Below are 18,573 nucleotides of genomic sequence, written 5' to 3'. Positions count from 1 at the left end.
CATAATTTTTGAAGAAAGAAACAGCATTGGTTTTAGGGGAAAAAAAATAGGTGCTTAAGTGCAAGATAATTTGCTGGGAAATAAAATATCCAGCACAATCATACTTTGAACTTGTTCAAACTTAGCATATTTAGCATTAGGGGAATACTTAATATGGAATATTAACCTGTAGATAGAGCCCTGGGTCCAAGAGACTCGGATTGGTGTGTTTTGTATTAAAGTTGCATGCAGGCCTCTTCATGATCTTATACAAGACACATAACATCTTATTACATAAATGGATCGAGCAGGGCTGGGGGTATATTCCCAACCCAATTACCAATGTCTTATTTAAAAATCTGTAAATGTGTTGCCTATGGACACATACATTCTATGGGACTGATGCGGTTATATGACTGTTAACTTTCCAAATTGGGTCTAGTATACGTACTCTGTGTGTACCATAAGTACACGTACTCTGTGTGTACCATAAGTACACGTACTCTGTGTGTACCATAAGTACACGTACTCTGTGTGTACCATAAGTACACGTACTCTGTGTGTACCATAAGTACACGTACTCTGTGTGTACCATAAGTACACCTACTCTGTGTGTACCATAAGTACACGTACTCTGTGTGTACCGTAAGCCACTGTGGTTTAACCATTGATGTGTATTCGCAGCACATGTGATGTATAAATGGTTGACAGTGCAAGGGAAAAAGTGGAGTTAAATTAATAAAAGATATTAATGCCACCCGTGATTTATATGTTGGGATTCCAGGACTACACAAATCACATGTAGCGCCCTTTTTATAGTCATGGATGAGATAAAATAAATATTTCAACAAGCAGGACGTGTATTTTATGTAAAACATAAATTAAGCTCGTGAAGATACATTTCTTCATTTATTAAACAAAATTATGCAGCTGGCACTTTCCATGTATTTAATCAACTTTCCTAAATGTTAACCAAGGCACCTCTAACCTTTCTCAGAAAGCCTTGGGGCATCTGCTTCAAGCTCCCGTGGCCCAAAATGATATTCAATCTGATAACATTTAGATTACAGAGACATTTCAGAGTGTGGGAAACAATGTTGGGTAATTATCCGCACGTACAGCAAAGTGATTGGCCTATGACCAAATCATCCGATCTCCTCAGATCACAGCTTAGCAGGTTTTAGCCCGTAGTGTCTGTTGCTTATCGATGGGTGACAGCCGTCCGTGAAACAGGTGTTGTTGACTACTGTGAGGCGGTGTTATCCATTGTTCTGTGCTGTACTTATACTCGCGTAACTATATAAATGTGTCGTAAAACTCGCCACCACCCGACACAGCCAACGAGTAAGGTTCGTCACGTCAACAAAAAAAACATGTCAATTCGTTAACTAGTACAGCACACCGGTGTGTTGGAGAGTAAACCCGCAAACATTTACAAATCGAGTATGACGTTTCGCCAGTAATTACAACTAGCATCATCAAACGATAGTTAGATTTGTAGAGAAATCCTCCTGTTTCGGTCTTAAATAGCTATCAAACCTTACTTATTGTATCAAACCTTACTAGTTGGCTGTGTCGAGTGGTGGCGGGTTTAACGACACATTTATATTTATTCTAGATTTAAAGCTTTCGTGACTGCAAGGATCCATACTCTTTGGTTCTATTCGGTAAAGTCACGTAGGCAAAAAATAAAACAACAAAAATCACGACGTTTCGGCCACAACAGTGGCCGAAACGTTGTGATTTCATCAGGTGAAGGGACTGGACTGTCCAGAGGCCAGCGTTGGAGTGAAGACAGCCAAGCCCAGGTCGCGTCCTCTAAGCTGTGTGAGAGGAAACAAACGCCTTGACAAAGGAATTAGCATAAATTGATGTAGAGGACTGGCACGGGGGGGGGGGGGGAGTTTACAAATGTTGGTGTGAAGGGAAATAAGCTGGGAAACAAAATTTATATTTACGCGATCTAATTAAAAAAACTTGTATCATGGATAATACGGGTCGCGATAGCCTACGTGTTAAAGTAAGTATGAATGCCTTCAACCCACACTGACGAGCGCAGTGATGTATGGTCAATTAGAATATTTGGTCGCGAAAGCCTACGTGTTCATCTGTGAATGCCTTCACCAACGCACATTGACCAGCACAGTGAAGTATGGTCAAATACAATATTCCCCAGGACCCACACAGTGTGAAGCAGCTCTCTTCCTGCAGAGGGTTGACGAAAGGGGACTGCGGTGGAGTAGAGTGAATCGTGGGCGCGTGCACACGATTCAGTCTCTCTAACCGGACACATTCTCTGTTAACGAATTGTTGCAATTCACGTGGACGATTCTATTCCAGAAATGTTAATCCTCCTTTAAACGCGGTGCTCAACGTGATCGCCGCAAACGGCTGCAGAGGTCAGATCAGAAAACATCGATCCTCATACTCGCCACACGAATGTTCGGCTTCCAGAATGGATATAGACCAATCGATCGTTACACATCCCGAACGCATTGTGAAGTCCACCAACAGGATGTGATCGGCTCTTGTTTCCTGGACCTTCCCTCCCGGAAGGCGTTATTGGTATTCAGCAGGGCTGCCTCACATTGGGAGGTCCAAACGGCAAAGGGGGCTAATGAAACGAGTAGCCACCGAGTGCACCTGCAACGTTGGGCCAACGTTGGCATGCGATTGTGAACCGTTGAGTCGACGTTGACCCAACGTTCCAAGTTTTACCGAGGGTGGCTGTGTCTGTGGGCCACGTAAGGAAGGCTGCATGTGCTGCCACCCTGCTACGGGACTTGTCCTCACTCCCTAGTACAACATCATTTGCACGTTCAGTGGGAGCGAGCAATTCTCGCGGGCATGCACATTGTCTGCACGAGCCACGACCACTTTGGTGGCAGTGCTGTTGTGAATGGCATTTTGCTGGTAATCTTCGGCCAGATGTGACAGCTCATTTTTGGTGGGAACTCTTAGGGAAAAAAAATATAACATCCGATATTTGGAAGTTCCCACCCATACATGGTCATATCCGCAAGCACCAGTGATATGGGAGTCATGCCTGTCATGTACACATTCTCCACGCTATGTAAATTCTTGTGTAAACAGCTTTATTTGGCGACACAATTTATTATGGTAAATGCTTTGCACAAAGGTCCACATATAGTAAATTTAACACTCCATATAGTACCGTTTTTTGGGAAGGCAATAAGGGCTTTCTCATGGATAGACCCATCCAGGCATAGGCATGTGGAATTTCTAACACTGGCTCAGAAATGTAAACAGGACGTAAGAAGCCACATCATGCTCCTTTGGTTCTTTCGGTAAAGTCACGTAGAATGAGAATAAAATAATAAATTGATAAAATAAAATAACACAATAATATTCTCACGACGAATATTATTGTGTTATTTTATTTTATCAATTTATTATTTTATTCTCATTCTACGTGACTTTACCGAAAGAACCAAAGAAGATGAATCATTGCAGTCACGAAAGCTTTAAATCGAAAAATTCCACATCATGCTTGTTTAAGTTTATTGTATTTGTTACGCGAAAAATCCCTACTAACCAGTTGCCCAGCTATTTTACATGGGATATCCGTGGTGCGTGAGGACAACAATGACGACAACAACATCAGTCCAGAAGGAATATTGCACAACTAACAATAATGCACAAGCAGGGACCCATGTAGTGGAGATTTTTTGAAAGTTTTTTTTCCCCAGCGCTTTTGTAACCAAGTTGAGGGTTGCACTATTGAGCCCTTCGATAGTGTTACCATATATTTGCATGCCTCTAAACTACAAATGCCCATTCTGTTTGAACTCCGGAGGTGATGCACTTACAGATCGCATGCCCAATATTGGAAATCATAATCCCAATGTCCGATGTCTGTAAAGCAAGGTGATCCACTAAGAAATCATTACAAGAGTGTTGGAGATTTGGGCAGAGTGCCTCTCCGTGGTTAGGGGCTTAAAGCTAGCCCAGAGCAATATCGACATCACATCCTCAACACGTGGCCTGAGACATCCACACACATCTCCTCTTGGCACCCGTCACCGTGCTCTGGTTATGCTATCTGCGTGGCATTAAACAGACTTGGATGCACACTAGCGCACGTGGTCCATTCTGCTCTTTATTTTTTGAACAGTGCTCTTGTGAAGATGCACTGTATAGTGCTAAGGTTTTGTTTTGCGGAAGGTCAACTCGTTCAGCGTGGAGTGCAACGCAAAAAGGAACACCATGGTTCTACCAGAGACATCACTTGACGTGTGGGTAAAGTAAATACGCAATTTAACAATGCATATATTAAAACGTGTTGGGTTTTTTAAAGTTCACAATCTATGAACTGAATTGTGTGTGAATCAATAATATTTGAGTCCGATATGTCCCAATTTGTTCACGTTACCCAAACAGCCACCGCAGGCGTGATGTTCACCACTATGTAAGTAAAAGAATAAACTATTTCATTGAATCGTGAGCCCGAATCGTGGCAATTAAATCACGAGGGGTGGGATTCGTTTCATGCAAAGGGGTGAAGATATCAGCTTTACACATTTCACATGAGACGTGGCTAGCAGAGGTAAGTAATAGTGGACCTATGGTGTTGCATTGAGCAATGTAATGAAAGCTGTGCAGTCACAATTCCATAACACGAAGCTGGGTGGTATAATGACATGGCAAGAGACACCGCTGTACATAGTCATATACTAATTAGTGCCACAAGTATGTTGTTTTATTATTGAAGAGAACTTACACCGTGACACGAGGCAGTTGAGTTTAATCTATTTACGCTTGTCATTTTTACTTGATTCCTCTGTACCACGTAATAAGAATGACTATGTTGCGGTGCCAGCAGCATTCCGGAAACCTGGAAGTTGCCCAGATGTAAGGCAGTGATTTTCCTTTGCGTGCTAAAGGACAGAGTCTGGTGATCAACACAGGCTCACGTGTTCAGCTCCAAATCGTTGAAGCTGAACAGTGACTCAATGTGTTCTATTAGAATGTCTGTGCGGTTAAAATACCTCGTGCGTTTGAGAGGACGTCCACGCCATGGAGACGGAGCGATCAAATAAATTCACATAGGAGGTGGATTATGACATTGCAGGATTGTGAGAAGTGGCGGTGGCTTTGGAAACCTTCATCTAGCAGTGGATTGACCATGCCTGACGCTGATGAACATATCTCAATATGTATAAAATAATTACGAGACTTTATGTTTTTCATAAAGTTATTTCATTCGGGATAACTGTAAACATAATTTGGTTGGGACATTTAGCAAAACTTAACCACCAAGGAAATTACTGATTGGAAATATTGTTTAAACAAAAAAACACGATGTTTTAGTCTATTAATGAATAATCATTTCTTGACTTAAAATCTATCGTGACTGCAGGAATTCATATTCTTGGGTCTTTCGGTAAAGTCATGTAGATCGGTTCAAAGAAAATATTTTTAGTTATTTTCTTTGAACCTATCTACGTGACTTTAGTGAAAGACCCAAGAATAATTAATAAAATATGTTTACGATCCTGATTTTTATTTCGGATGATACACAATTTTAAATTTTCTGTGCATTTGCACAATTACAAATATGTGATAAACAACATTTGACAGGTTCTTTTATTTATGCAAGCGATATTATGCAATATGCTCATCAGGCCACACATTTCTTCCTGTTGGCAGAAACGTGTGACTTTGTTCAAGTCGCATCTTGACTTGGCCTAATATGTGCCAGATGTAAGCGTACAACCCAGTCCAAAACACTTCATTGTGTTTGTTTCACAGTTTACAATGCGGACTTTGCAATGTTGTATCCTCATTAGTGCTTTTCTCCCCTCAGAATATGGGAATAATGAACCATAAATCTCAGTACAATTCCTGTCTGGTCCGTGCCAGGGCTATGCACCACATCCATCCGAGTTGTCGGCCTCAGCAATTGCCTTTTTAGTCTCTTATCCATTTGTCTCTTCACCTTGCCTGTGTTTAATTAATTAATTAAAGACATTTCTAGTATTTTTCTCCAACAATAATATGAACCATAACTGCCCGTGAGAGTTCAAAAACTCAGCCACACAAGCCAGCTTAAAAGATCTTCTACTGCAGTTTTCTACTATAATTTACTGTTGCACAATTACGTTTAATTGATTTTTTTTTACCCACGCTGCAATCGGGAACGCAAATGGGTGGATTGTACTATCCATAAATTTTGATTTAAAGCTTTCGTGACTGCAGGGATTCATATTCTTGGTTCTTTCGGTTTTATATTTTTGATTACTTTATTGTTTCCCTTCTACGCGACTTTACCGAAAGAACCAAGAATACGTATTATCCATACTTCGCTGTGCTGTTCCAGTTGTCCGCGCGCAGAAGCGCAGATCAGCGTGGACAGCGTGGTGGATTTGCAGACACACCTAGCTCACTAATATTGTCCACGGGAAAACATGGCTCGGAGGAAGGTGAGTTGTGAGGATTCAGGGGTGTGGATATTAGGAAAAGCAGCTCATAGGAGGGAGAATTACAACGGCAAGTTTATATGGTGTATGCATGCAACGGTAATTATGCTTTACAAAGTGAAAAAAAAATAGTGAGGCCAGAAGAGCGAAGTGGGGGCGGGGTTAAGAACTACTGGATATCAGTGAAAAAGAGCTTTATAGCTCATCGTATTCCCCCAGTATGAATATTCTGATTCAGATGTTTAAACATGGGAGAAGAGAGAGGGCAAGGTTCGCCACATTGCAGACATCGATCAGGCTTAAAGCACCCTGAATTGTACTTTTTTTTCTTTTTAAAATTGTACTTTTACTTCGGTATAGACTTTCAGTGTCAGCACGACATACTTTGTGTTAAGAGTTGCAACAGGCAGATGTTGTTGGCCGCATTGTGGTGTAAAGAAAACGTTGCGGAAATATTTAGTGGTTTAATGGGTGTAAGCAACACAAATCCCAGCGAAATGTAAATAAACTTCGCTGACCTTAATTGTCTTGGGAAAAATGTCTTAAGAAACAACACCGCGCGAACAACATTCGCTAATAAATAATAATCATTTACAGCCCTTTGCCAACCGACTGCTGGAAGATGGTCTCTCCTTCACTCCTTTTTGGTCACGTGGGTTGATTTTCCATACTTCACCATGCTGACGCAGTGCGCGTTTGTGAAAGGGAGGGGAGAAGCAGTTCTCATTCAGATATCACCCGGTGGTGATCTTCTCCATCGTCGTGAATTAAACTCAGGTCAATGGGTTCATTACACGGTGCGAGAAAAACTGCGCCACCAATTTCCCCCCCTCCTTCCCCCTTTCAGAACTAACCTTAACCCCACCGCCCGCAAATACTTATACAGACTGCAAATAGTAAAGCCACACAGCGATGAAGTGCAGCAAAAGTTTGACGTTCAGAGGAGGGCTATCGGCATGCTCGCTCCCAGGCGGACACTCGTAATCAGCCGTGCACTCCTAAGGCCTCTCTATGCCGAGACCATTTACGGGGAGAAAGGGCTTCACCTCCACCGTTATTTTGGCTGGCATGCCAAGTGTGCCACCACTTTGATATTGCGGCACGCTATGCTGTCCACCGGAGCGCAATCAGTCGACATTCTCATGGGCTTCATCTTTTCTTCTTTTAAGCAGCACGCGAGAAATGAAAATTGAAAACAGAGTTGCGCAGGTCACCGGAGCTTTTGCTTCTACAAGGCTCCTGTTAACTTTGATATGTCGAGAGCAGAACAAGTTAATTTCAGAGCTTTGTGGGCGCCACGGTGGGATGTTAACTACCTCACCCCTGTACGCAGGATGCCGTGGGTTCGATCCCGACCCCGACGCCTATATATTTGGATTTTGCATGTTCTCTCTCCCCGTGATTGTGTGGATTTCTCTCCGGGTCCTCCGGGTTTTCCCTCCACATTTAGAAACATGCATTTAGAGTATATGGCTGCTATAAATTTCCACGTGATAAGCCACTTCGTTGAGCTATCATTTGTGGCCAGGTCGCATCTGAAAAGGAGCTGTATAGCTCAGTGGACCTTTCCTGGATGAATAATTTTTATTATTATTTATCTCTTACATACTCTTTGGTTCTTTCGGTAAAGTCACGTAGTTAGAAATAAAGTAAAATAAAACAAATCACGTTTCGATCGCAACACAAGCGGTCGTCATCAGGCAAAGGAGTCAGCCTCTAAAGGCAAACTGTTTATAAAGGTTTGGGGATGGGCGTAGCCCACGTGTATCAACAACATCAGGAGCACGGGCGGTGCACGAGTGCCAATGCAGCAACAATGCCAATGTAGCAACAATGCCAATGTAGCAACAATGCCAATGTAGCAACAATGCCAATGTAGCAACAATGCAATGTAGCAACAATGCCAATGTAGCAACAATGTCAATGTAGCAACAATGCCAATGTAGCAACAATGACAATGTAGCAACAATGCCAATGTAGCAACAATGCCAATGTAGCGACAATGCCAATGAAGCAGCAATGCCAATGTAGCAACAATGCCAATGTAGCAACAATGCCAATGAAGCAGCAATGCCAATGTAGCAACAATGTCAATGTAGCAACAATGCCAATGTAGCAACAATGCCAATGAAGCAGCAATGCCAATGTAGCAACAATGCCAATGTAGCAACAATGCCAATGAAGCAGCAATGCCAATGTAGCAACAATGCCAATGTAGCAACAATGCCAATGAAGCAGCAATGCCAATGTAGCAACAATATCAATGTAGCAACAATGCCAATGCAGCAACAATGCCAATGTAGCAACAATGCCAATGAAGCAGCAATGCCAATGAAGCAGCAATGCCAATGTAGCAACAATGTCAATGTAGCAACAATGCCAATGTAGCAGCAATGCCAATATAATAATAGGGGTTTTCCCCTTTTTTTCTGGAAACAAAACTGAAACCTTTTTTTTACAATGATTAATGTCTGCATTAACCACAATACCTGCAGTCAAAAAAACATACTATGATAATATATGCATTGTCCTTGAAACTGATTGGTCCACACCAAGGGACGGCCGATGCAGTGGGCGAGAGAGCTGCCGTGGCAAGAGGTTATATAGGTAAGAAAGGGGGGCAGGAGCAAGGGGGGAGAGAGAGAGGGGGGGTGTGGGGTAGGGGGATGGGGGGGGGGGGCTGCGTGAGCGCGAGGGGGAGAGAGGACGTGAGGCTGGGGGGGGGGGGATGGGCAGGGCTGGAAGTGGGAGGCTGGGAAAGCTGAGGATGCGGGGGGAAATTAACTCGGAAAAATAGACTAGTACCCGGCAGATATGATGGAAACAACCATAAACAGTTAAGGTTTTATCTGGTTCTTCTTTGGTTCTTTCGGAGATTTGTTCACGGGGCAATTCAGATTTGCAGACACGGACGCGGTTTCGGCCGGGAGGATGGTTTCAAATTAAGCAACCATTGGAAAGATGTTCTGAATCAAACCAAACATTAAACTAATTTTCAATGGTACAGTATATTTTTTCAAGTAGTGGTATCCCAAACTTTCGCAGCTGCTTAAATTCCCGTTTCACACCATCAATATGTAAACTCCCCCCTCCCCCCCTCGCCGGTCTGCACATGTTCACCCGCTGTACATCGTTCATCATGCTAAGTCCGCCAATTAAATGCTAATTTTTATGCTAATTACTTTGTCAAGGCGCTCTGCTTACTCTCACACAGCTTAAAGGTCACGGTCTGAGCTTGGCTGTGTTCACTCCAGCGCTGTCCTCTAAACAGTCTGGTCCCTTCACCTGATGAAGGCCACTTGTGTTGTGGCCGAAACGTCGTGAGAATTTCATTGTTTTATTTTATTATTTTATTCTCATTCTACGTGACTTTACCGAAAGAACCAAAGAAGATGAATCCTTGCAGTCACGAAAGCTTTAAATCGAAAATTTACCTGGTTAATAACATCCTTCCAATGATTGCTCAATTTGTATCCATCTTCTCGGTTGAAGTTATGTCTATGTTTATATATCTGGATGGCTTCATGAACAAACCTTTGATAGTAGCCTGAAGGTTTGCAGAGTACCTTGGTCTCGGAAAAAAACAATATCATGCGAGCCCACAGCGTTATAACAATGGTCAGCTACAGCAGATGTATTGGTTCTGCCGTGTTTCAGATCTGCCTTGTGTTCGCGAACACGGTCCGAGACATGTCGTTTTGTTTACCCAATGTAACCGCTACCACAGGTACAACTCAGTTTGTAAACTCCAGGGTATTGCATGTCAGGAATGACATCCTTCACAGATGGGATTAGATCATGGATTTTGTGTACTGTATTGAATCGGACCTGGATCTTGTGTCTGTTTAAGATTTTGGAAATCTTTTTGGTAACACCTGCTATGTATGGTAACGTGATGGTTTTGATTGGCTTCTCAGGGGGTTGTTTCTCCATGGTTGGAGAAACAGCTTTGCGAATAATGTGGTCCGAGTACCCATTCATCTTGAGGGCCTGGTGTACGTGTTCCAGTTCACTGGCTAGGTGGTGTTGGTTGGAAAAGCAGTGGGCCCTATGGTGTAGTGTTTTAATGAGGGATGGTGGTGGGAATCAGGTTTCAGATAGGAATCTGGGTGGGTGGCTTTCCTTAGATAGAGTGTTCCAACGAGCCGTCAGGTCTCTTCTCAAACAAAACATCCAGGAATGGTAGCTTACCATCCTTCTCCGCTTCCATGGTGAATTTGATGGATGGGTGTATGGAATTGATGTGGTTGAGAAATTGGTTCAATGCTGGCAGGCCATGTGGCCAAATGACGAAAGTGTCATCTACATATATCGTCCACAAGGAAGGACGTAGGGTGGATGTCTGGCATCTGTTTCAAATTATCTCTTCAAATGATCTAAAATATATCTTGTTAACATACTGTATTGTCATAAAGTATGTGATATAAGTCAAGATCTCATCATGAGATTAACTCAAATAATGTTTTTCAGTTTCATGTATTAGGTATAACCCTGTGAGCCATGCGGCTCTTGACTCGGGTGCAACCGCAACAAAACAAAAACATGAACAAGAAACATCTTAAAGTGACTCCATGCAACAGAAAAATCCTGGAAAAAACAGCAAAGTCTTCCAGAAAAAAACACCGTATTTCAACGCTGTGTGCAAAAAATCGCAGTGGCATGCAAGTCAAACAATAACAACCATAAGACAATGTAGATTAAAGTTATCAGGCTAACTCTGTACTACAAAAAAACAAACATGGCTAAACCAAAACGTTTTCAAAATCACCAAAATGAAGCTATAAAAACAATATAACAGCGATCATAGGAATCCGTGATTCAAATTTAACAATAAACGATATACATAACATGTACGACCAAACTTTGCAGCCATAGTTGGCTGCATGAGTCACTCCATAATAGCTGGAGTATCAGCAGAATCTAGAATTTTCAATACACCTTTAATAATCAGCACACTATAATTAAAACTCAAGACCATACTTTGCAGCGGTCATCCGGAATGATACATTTGATTTCAGGCCATTCTGAATAGCAGTGGCAGCTAGAGGTGTACAACTCCTCTAGAGCAGTTTTGAGTGAAGATCTCACAGGTAGTGATCCAATTTTCAGTTTATTGGCGATAGCATTCCAGACCCTGGGGGCATCAATAGCAAAGGCCCTTCCTCCAGTATTTGTACGGCAAAAAGGAATGTGAAGCTGGTTAATGGTCAGATTTGTTCTTCGAAACAGTGAGGAGATCCAGCAGGTAGTCTGCTGATTTTTTTGTAAGTACATCGTGAATAATGTCTCTCGGTCGCCACTGTCAACCCGCTGTAAGATAAAGACCTCTCCACACCATGCTGATCATGAGGTTTGTTTTCATTGTCTTTAACCACATTGGCCATTGCGGGTTGGCGAAGTTTGGGAAGCATAGACATAGGAGCATAGATGTGCATTACAACAACGGATTTTGCTTGACCGCCCTCTGCTTCCCCATACTGACGAGAAGGCACCCGAGACTGATTCAGATGTCACTCGCCACTGACATTAGCCATTGACGGGAATCCTACTCAGGTCGCCGGGTTCATAGCACACAGTTGCACTAACAACTGCACGGCTGCTCCCATCTCGTGTCTCTGAGGAGTGGTTAAGAGTCACATTACACTATAACAATATTGAAAATATATCCCTTATGCCACGTAAAATTTGTCAGTGTCTTTAATATTGTGATACAGCGCATTTAATAACTCTATACACCATTATTGTACCACGTGTATGCTGTATATTTGTGGAGCGGTGGCGGAGAGGTTCACACGCTATTGACTCTTTGACCCGAGCTCGATTCCCAAGTGTGACGTCATCAGCGATATCTGAACCAGTCCTGAGTTTTTTTTTTCTCGCTCACGAAAACCGCACCCGGCGAGCATCGTGAAAGTATGGTCAAACAACCCCGGCAACCGACACGGTGCACGGAAAGCCTTTCCCCAGCAGTGGGTGGGCAAAATGTCTAAATTGGTTGTCACGTTTAGAGCAGTGGTTCTTAGCCTGGGGTTGCAGGCATCCCCTGGGGGTGCGAGATGCCCTTTCTGGGGTGCGAGATTTTTTCCAAAGGTAAATAATCGAAACACCAATTAACCACGGGCAAGTAAGTGCAACTACTTTGTTTCATCAAACCTATGTATGTGTGGTGGTCACTCTGTAAACACACACACGCTACACAGTACCTACCAGAGCGGGGTCATTGATAACCCTGACCAAGACCCCGCCTGAGGGGTGGAGGCTGTGGAGTGTGTGTGTGTGTGTGATCCCCCAAAACCCTGCCCCTAGGCAGAAAGCGGGATAAACAAACACAGATCAGTGGGCTCCTGTGGCCAGAACCCCTCCTGAGGGGAGGGGGCTGTGGGGGATCTGTGATCCCTCGGAACCCCGCCCCTCGGTGGGGAATCGTATAAAAGGCGGGCTCCTAAGAGCAGAGTTCAGTTCGCCTCAAGCCGAAGTCGAGGAGCCGCCTGAAGAAGAGACCCTGGACCCCAAGCCCCGACGTCCTTCTAAGGGCCGGGGCTCAGTGCGGTGCCAGAGGTCGAGAGGCTAGGACCCTGAGGTTCCCTCAGCCCGACGTCCTTCTGAGGGCCGAGTCTGGACGGGCCAGTGGTCAGAGACCCACCGGTGCCAGCGGTGGGTCAGCCTCCTTAGCTCCAGCCAGCCGGAGGACTATAGGAGTAGGCTAGGATAGATAGTCCGGAGGCTGTACCTCCACAGGTTGTGGGTAGAAGGGGCCATTTCCCCTTCGTGTTAGGGTCTTAGTGAGTTGTTAAAGATATAAATAAAAGAGTTGCTTCCTACTACGACTCCGTCTCCATACACGACTACTACATATGTATTAACATGATACATCTTTTTTTACGATTCAGAACCAAGTGGGTGCAGGGCTGCAGTAAAGGTTAAGAACCACTGGTTTAGAGTATTTGGCTGCTTTACATTTCCACACGATAAGCCACTTCGTTGAGCTATCATTTGTGGCCAGGTCGCTTCTGAAAAGGAGCCATGTAATTCAGTGAGCCTTACTTGGTAAAATAAACATAGTTTTAGTTTTTTAAATGATATATTACTTTGGGTTTCTAATATTAAATGCCCGTCTGCTGATTTTGTAAAAATTGTGTAATTGCTACATCCATAGCATCTTGCAGGATCCTAATTGGAAACGAGATATGAATCGGGTTCAAATATATTAATTTTGTATTGACCTGAACAAACTTGTCTCTATTTTAATGACTATTTGCTGGCCATATAATAATACGATTTGGATTTATGCAGCAACTGCATTTGAAAACGCTGGAGATTAAGAGTGGGGAAATGTATTGCATAGAGAGAGGAAGGGAGAGTCACAGGCAGAGGGAAAAATGCAATCTTGAGCATCTACTTTAACAGGGGCATAGAGTCAATAGCACGAGTCACTTTAAGAAGGAAATTCCACAGCATAGGGGGCAGCAGATGAGATTGGGGGGACCCACAGAGAAAACGTTGACTGGGGACTGCAACTAAGCTACATACGGTGTGAAAGAAGTTCAACGTACATAGAGTAGATGCTCACGAAAGATTAAACAATGCAGCAGGGATGAATGGTGCCAAATAGGGCACAGGTGAAACAGTGCAAATAGACAATACAAAATACATGACAGTGCAAAAGGTAGTAACAAATAGACGCAACGATACATTACAGACGAGACGTAAAATACAGCGCAAGAAATTAAAATTCGGTACATTAATTAAACGATCTTAGTGTATATTATGGCTGTACGCACCTCTCAATGTAGACGAGACTGCAGGAATATCACGCTGGTGTGCATGGAACCTTTTATTATTGGTCAGTATTTTTTCTTGCAATCAGCGTCAAGGTAAATGAGACATTCATTGCCGTGATGAATAATGTTCTTATTATGATTTTAGAAAGAAAAAAAAGATCCTCAAGAAATGTACCTGCATTGATTAAAATTGGTGGTGGTGGGGGGGGGGTGGATTTCTTTTTAAATTTAGGAATAAAATTGCCACCGCTTATCAATGCAGGATATAATCTTTGTATGTACTCCCTCGTTTTGCCTTCTCGGTAATTAACAGAACAAACTAATTTTGATTGGAACACATTTTTTCTTCGTGTAAGTCCATCACAGATTTGAAATAGCTCTTTTATATGACATGTTTCAGTATTTAGATTTGATCGAAAACATAAGAAAAGTGGCACTGTGGCACTAAGACCGTGTAGGACAGCTGCGACAATACGCCAGACTTGGCCGAACGTTTGAGGCACAGCAGTGCAAGGTATAATATTACTGCAGCCTTCATTATCTTCTAACTTGGATAGGATCACTGCCTTAACTTTAAATGTTTCAGTCCTCCCAAACATGAGGTACACATTTTAAGTACTATAAACATATAAACGCGTGCAGTGATGTACATTGCAGTTCCTTCTTATTTTTATAACCAACTGAAGGTGCAGTGGTTTGTGCACCGTGCTAAGAACACGGTTTCCCAAGTTCGATTCCCGGTAATGGCTAACATAAGTGGCGAGTAAATATCTCATTTGGCCTTGGGTTCTGCCCCTTGACGAACCTACAATGATAAAATTGGTGAAGTATGGTCAAATAATCCCATGACAATGCACTCTGTGGTGGCTTTCAAATTAAACGCATCCTGACACTCAGCAAGGTCTCGTGCAAGAAGTTAAATTGCAGCATTAATCATCAAAACAAAACAGTAGGGTTAAACATCAAGTCTGTGCGTCGTGTTTCTCATGTCTTTGATAATAAATAATTATTGTTTTTTATTTACGATCACCACCCATACACTGTCACTATTTGGTATCGCCGTTTTGATTGAATATGGCTGGAAACATCTTAATGTATAGAGGATTGCAGAACTTGGCCAATTGTTGGTGCCGCATCACCGCGTAGCTTGTCTGTGGTTCTTCAGCAATTGTGAGATGCGATTTGCACGAATGACAACAGTGTATAAAGCAAAAACATCAACATTAAGTGTTGATTTATTTTCCTTCAAACTAAATTAGTTAAGAACCATTGCCGTACAGTAGTTGTTTTAAACCATGCTCTATATAAAGACGTAAAAAAAAAACCCAAAAAGTTACAGTCAGTGAAATCCACACATCGGCACGACATCAAAACTTTTTTGTTTTAATAAGCTTATTTATTGTTATATATGTGTTTGAACATTCAATACTTTGTGTTGAAAAGAAAAGTTGGTCGTAGTAAAAATAAATAGAGTGGTTAACGTTGCCATATATCAGAGTTTCTCAACCTTCTTCGGCCTGTGGACCACTCAGTCCCCCACCCATGGTGACAAAACGCATTCGCTTCTCTCTTTAAATTCCAGTGATACAAAACGATTCATTTTACCGGAACATAAAAAAAGATACTACACAGTTAGAGTTTTTTTTTAGGGGTGGCATTTAGATCTTAGGGTTCGGGTCGCTTAATCAGTGTAGTTTTCCTAACTTACATTTTTTTTAATTAAGTATAATCCGTCAGATATTAGTTAATGACCGAAACAAAACTTAGAAACATTGTAATAATTGCCGGATCAAACTAAGTTTTACATCATAGTGCCGGGAACCACCTGGTGGGCAGTCGCGGACCACTGGGTCGTATCCGGGCACCACACTCCACCACCGCCTTATATCATGCGGAGGTAATGACCCAGCGTACGTTTACATTGCAGTTCAGCACAAGGCCCTAGACAAAAAAACTAGAAGAACGGAAGAAGGATCAATGTTAAGAGCAGGCTCCCTCTAGAGATGTTATTCTCAATGGCTTAGTTATGACAGCTGCCGTGCTGGATAAAGACTTGCTGAACAGGGCAGGTACACTGGCTTAATGATTACATAGCATTTAGGTTTGTACTACATCGTACTTTTGGGACGAGGCCCCTAGTAATGTCTTGAGCATATTGCAAAATGCACAGCTGTTAATGTGATTGTAATTGTTTTTCATAAGCACACACAGCAGTTTCTGGTTATAGTTTGATGCAAACAGGCATCAAAACAATAGCAAATACGCCTGCACATACCTGCGTGCAACATAGAGTTCGAATCGGCTACACACTACTCTCTGGATTTGAACTAATTTTGTAAGCTATTCAATCTTAAAGCAAACACAGACATTCGGCTACAAGGAATTGCAAAGTGACCAGTAGCTGGTATATTTCAACAAGGATGGAAAATAGTTGGCAACAGTGCAACAACAGGTAATTGGAAAATAAACAATGGTCAAAACAGGCAAAGATTTTTCTGTTCACTGATGCATCTCACTGAACGATTATCAAGCAATGCACGTGGGTGTTGAGGAATTTCCCTTGCATTTTCCTGCACTGAAATCTGCCAAAGTACTCTTGCTCACTTCAAAATCCTACAAAATAATGCCAGAGAAGTTTTCACTTCCACGATTTTCTATTTGACCCAGACACAACGCTGGCACCCACATCCATTTAGATTGCAGCTGTATGATCTGCAACAGGTTATTGAACAATATTTCCCTTGCGACAAGTGTGTGTGCAACAGATAGTATCATAAATACAGTGAGGGAGAAAAAGTATTTGATCCCCTGCTGATTTTGTACGTTTGCCCACTGACAAAGAAATTATCAGTCTATACCTTTAATGGTAGGTTTATTTGAACAGTGAGAAAGAATAACAACAACAAAATCCAGAAAAACGCATGTAAAAAATGTTTTAAATTGATTTGCATTTTAATGAGGGAAATAAGTATTTGACCCCTCTGCAAAACATGACTTAGTACTTGGTAGCAAAACCCTTGTTGGCAATCACAGAGGTCAGACGTTCCTTGTAGTTGGCTACCAAGTTTGCACACATCTCAGGAGGGATTTTGTCCCACTCCTCTTTGCAGATCTTCTCAGAGTCATTAAGGTTTCGAGGCTGACGTTTGGCAACTCGAACCTTCAGCTCCCTCCACAGATTTTCTATTGGATTAAGGTCTGGAGACTGGGTAGGCCACTCCAGGACCTTAATGTGCTTCTTCTTGAGCCACTCCTTTGTTGCCTTGGCCGTGTGTTTTTGGTCATTGTCATGCTGGAATACCCATCCACGACCCATTTTCAATGCCCTGGCTGAGGGAAGGAGGTTCTCACCCAAGATTTGATGGTACATGGCCCCGTCCATCGTCCCTTTGATGCGGTGAAGTTGTCCTGTCCCCTTAGCAGAATAACACCCCCAAAGCATAATGTTTCCACCTCCATGTTTGACGGTGGGGATGGTGTTTTTTGGGTCATAGGCAGCATTCCTCCTCCTCCAAACACGGTGAGTTGAGTTTATCTCATCTGACCACAACACTTTCACGCAATTGTCCTCTGAATCATTCAGATGTTCATTGGCAAACTTCAGACGGGCATGTATATGTGCTTTCCTGAGCAGGGGGACCTTGCGGGTGCTGAAGGATTTAGTCCTTTACTGCGTAGTGTGTTACAAATTGTTTTCTTGGTGACTATGGTCCCAGCTGCCTTGAGATAATTGACAAGATCCTCCCGTGTAGTTCTGGGCTGATTCCTCACCGTTCTCATGATCATTGCAACTCCAAGAGGTGAGATCTTGCATGGAGCCCCAGGCCGAGGGAGATTGACAGTTCTTTTGTGTTTCTTCCATTTGTGAATAATCGCACCAACTGTTGTCGCCTTCTCACCAAGCTGCTTGGCAATGGTCTTGTAGCCTATTCCCACCTTGTGTAGGTCTACAATCTTGTCCCTGATACCCTTGGAGAGCTCTTTGGTCTTGGCCATTGTGGAGAGTTTGGAAGCTGATTGATTGATTGCTTCTGTGGACAGGTGTCTTTTATACAGGTAACAAGCTGAGATTAGGAGCACTCCCTTTAAGAGTGTGCTCCTAATCTCAGCTCGTTATCTGTATAAAAGACACCTGGGAGCCAGAAATCTTTCTGATTGAGAGAGGGTCAAATACTTATTTCCCTCATTAAAATGCAAATCAATTCATAACATTTTTGACATGCGTTTTTCTGGATTTTTTGTTGTTGGTTATTCTGTCTCTCACTGTTCAAATAAACCTACCATTAAACTTATCGACTGATCATTTCTTTGTCAGTGGGCAAACGTACAAAATCAGCGGGGGATCAAATACTTTTTTACCTCACTGTATTCTG

This window comes from Petromyzon marinus, chromosome 15, assembly GCF_048934315.1.
Source record: "Petromyzon marinus isolate PM22_M1 ecotype Great Lakes invasive population chromosome 15, UKy_Petmar_22M1.pri1.0, whole genome shotgun sequence".
Lineage (NCBI taxonomy): Eukaryota > Metazoa > Chordata > Hyperoartia > Petromyzontiformes > Petromyzontidae > Petromyzon > Petromyzon marinus.
Note: the sequence above shows the minus strand (reverse complement) of the source record.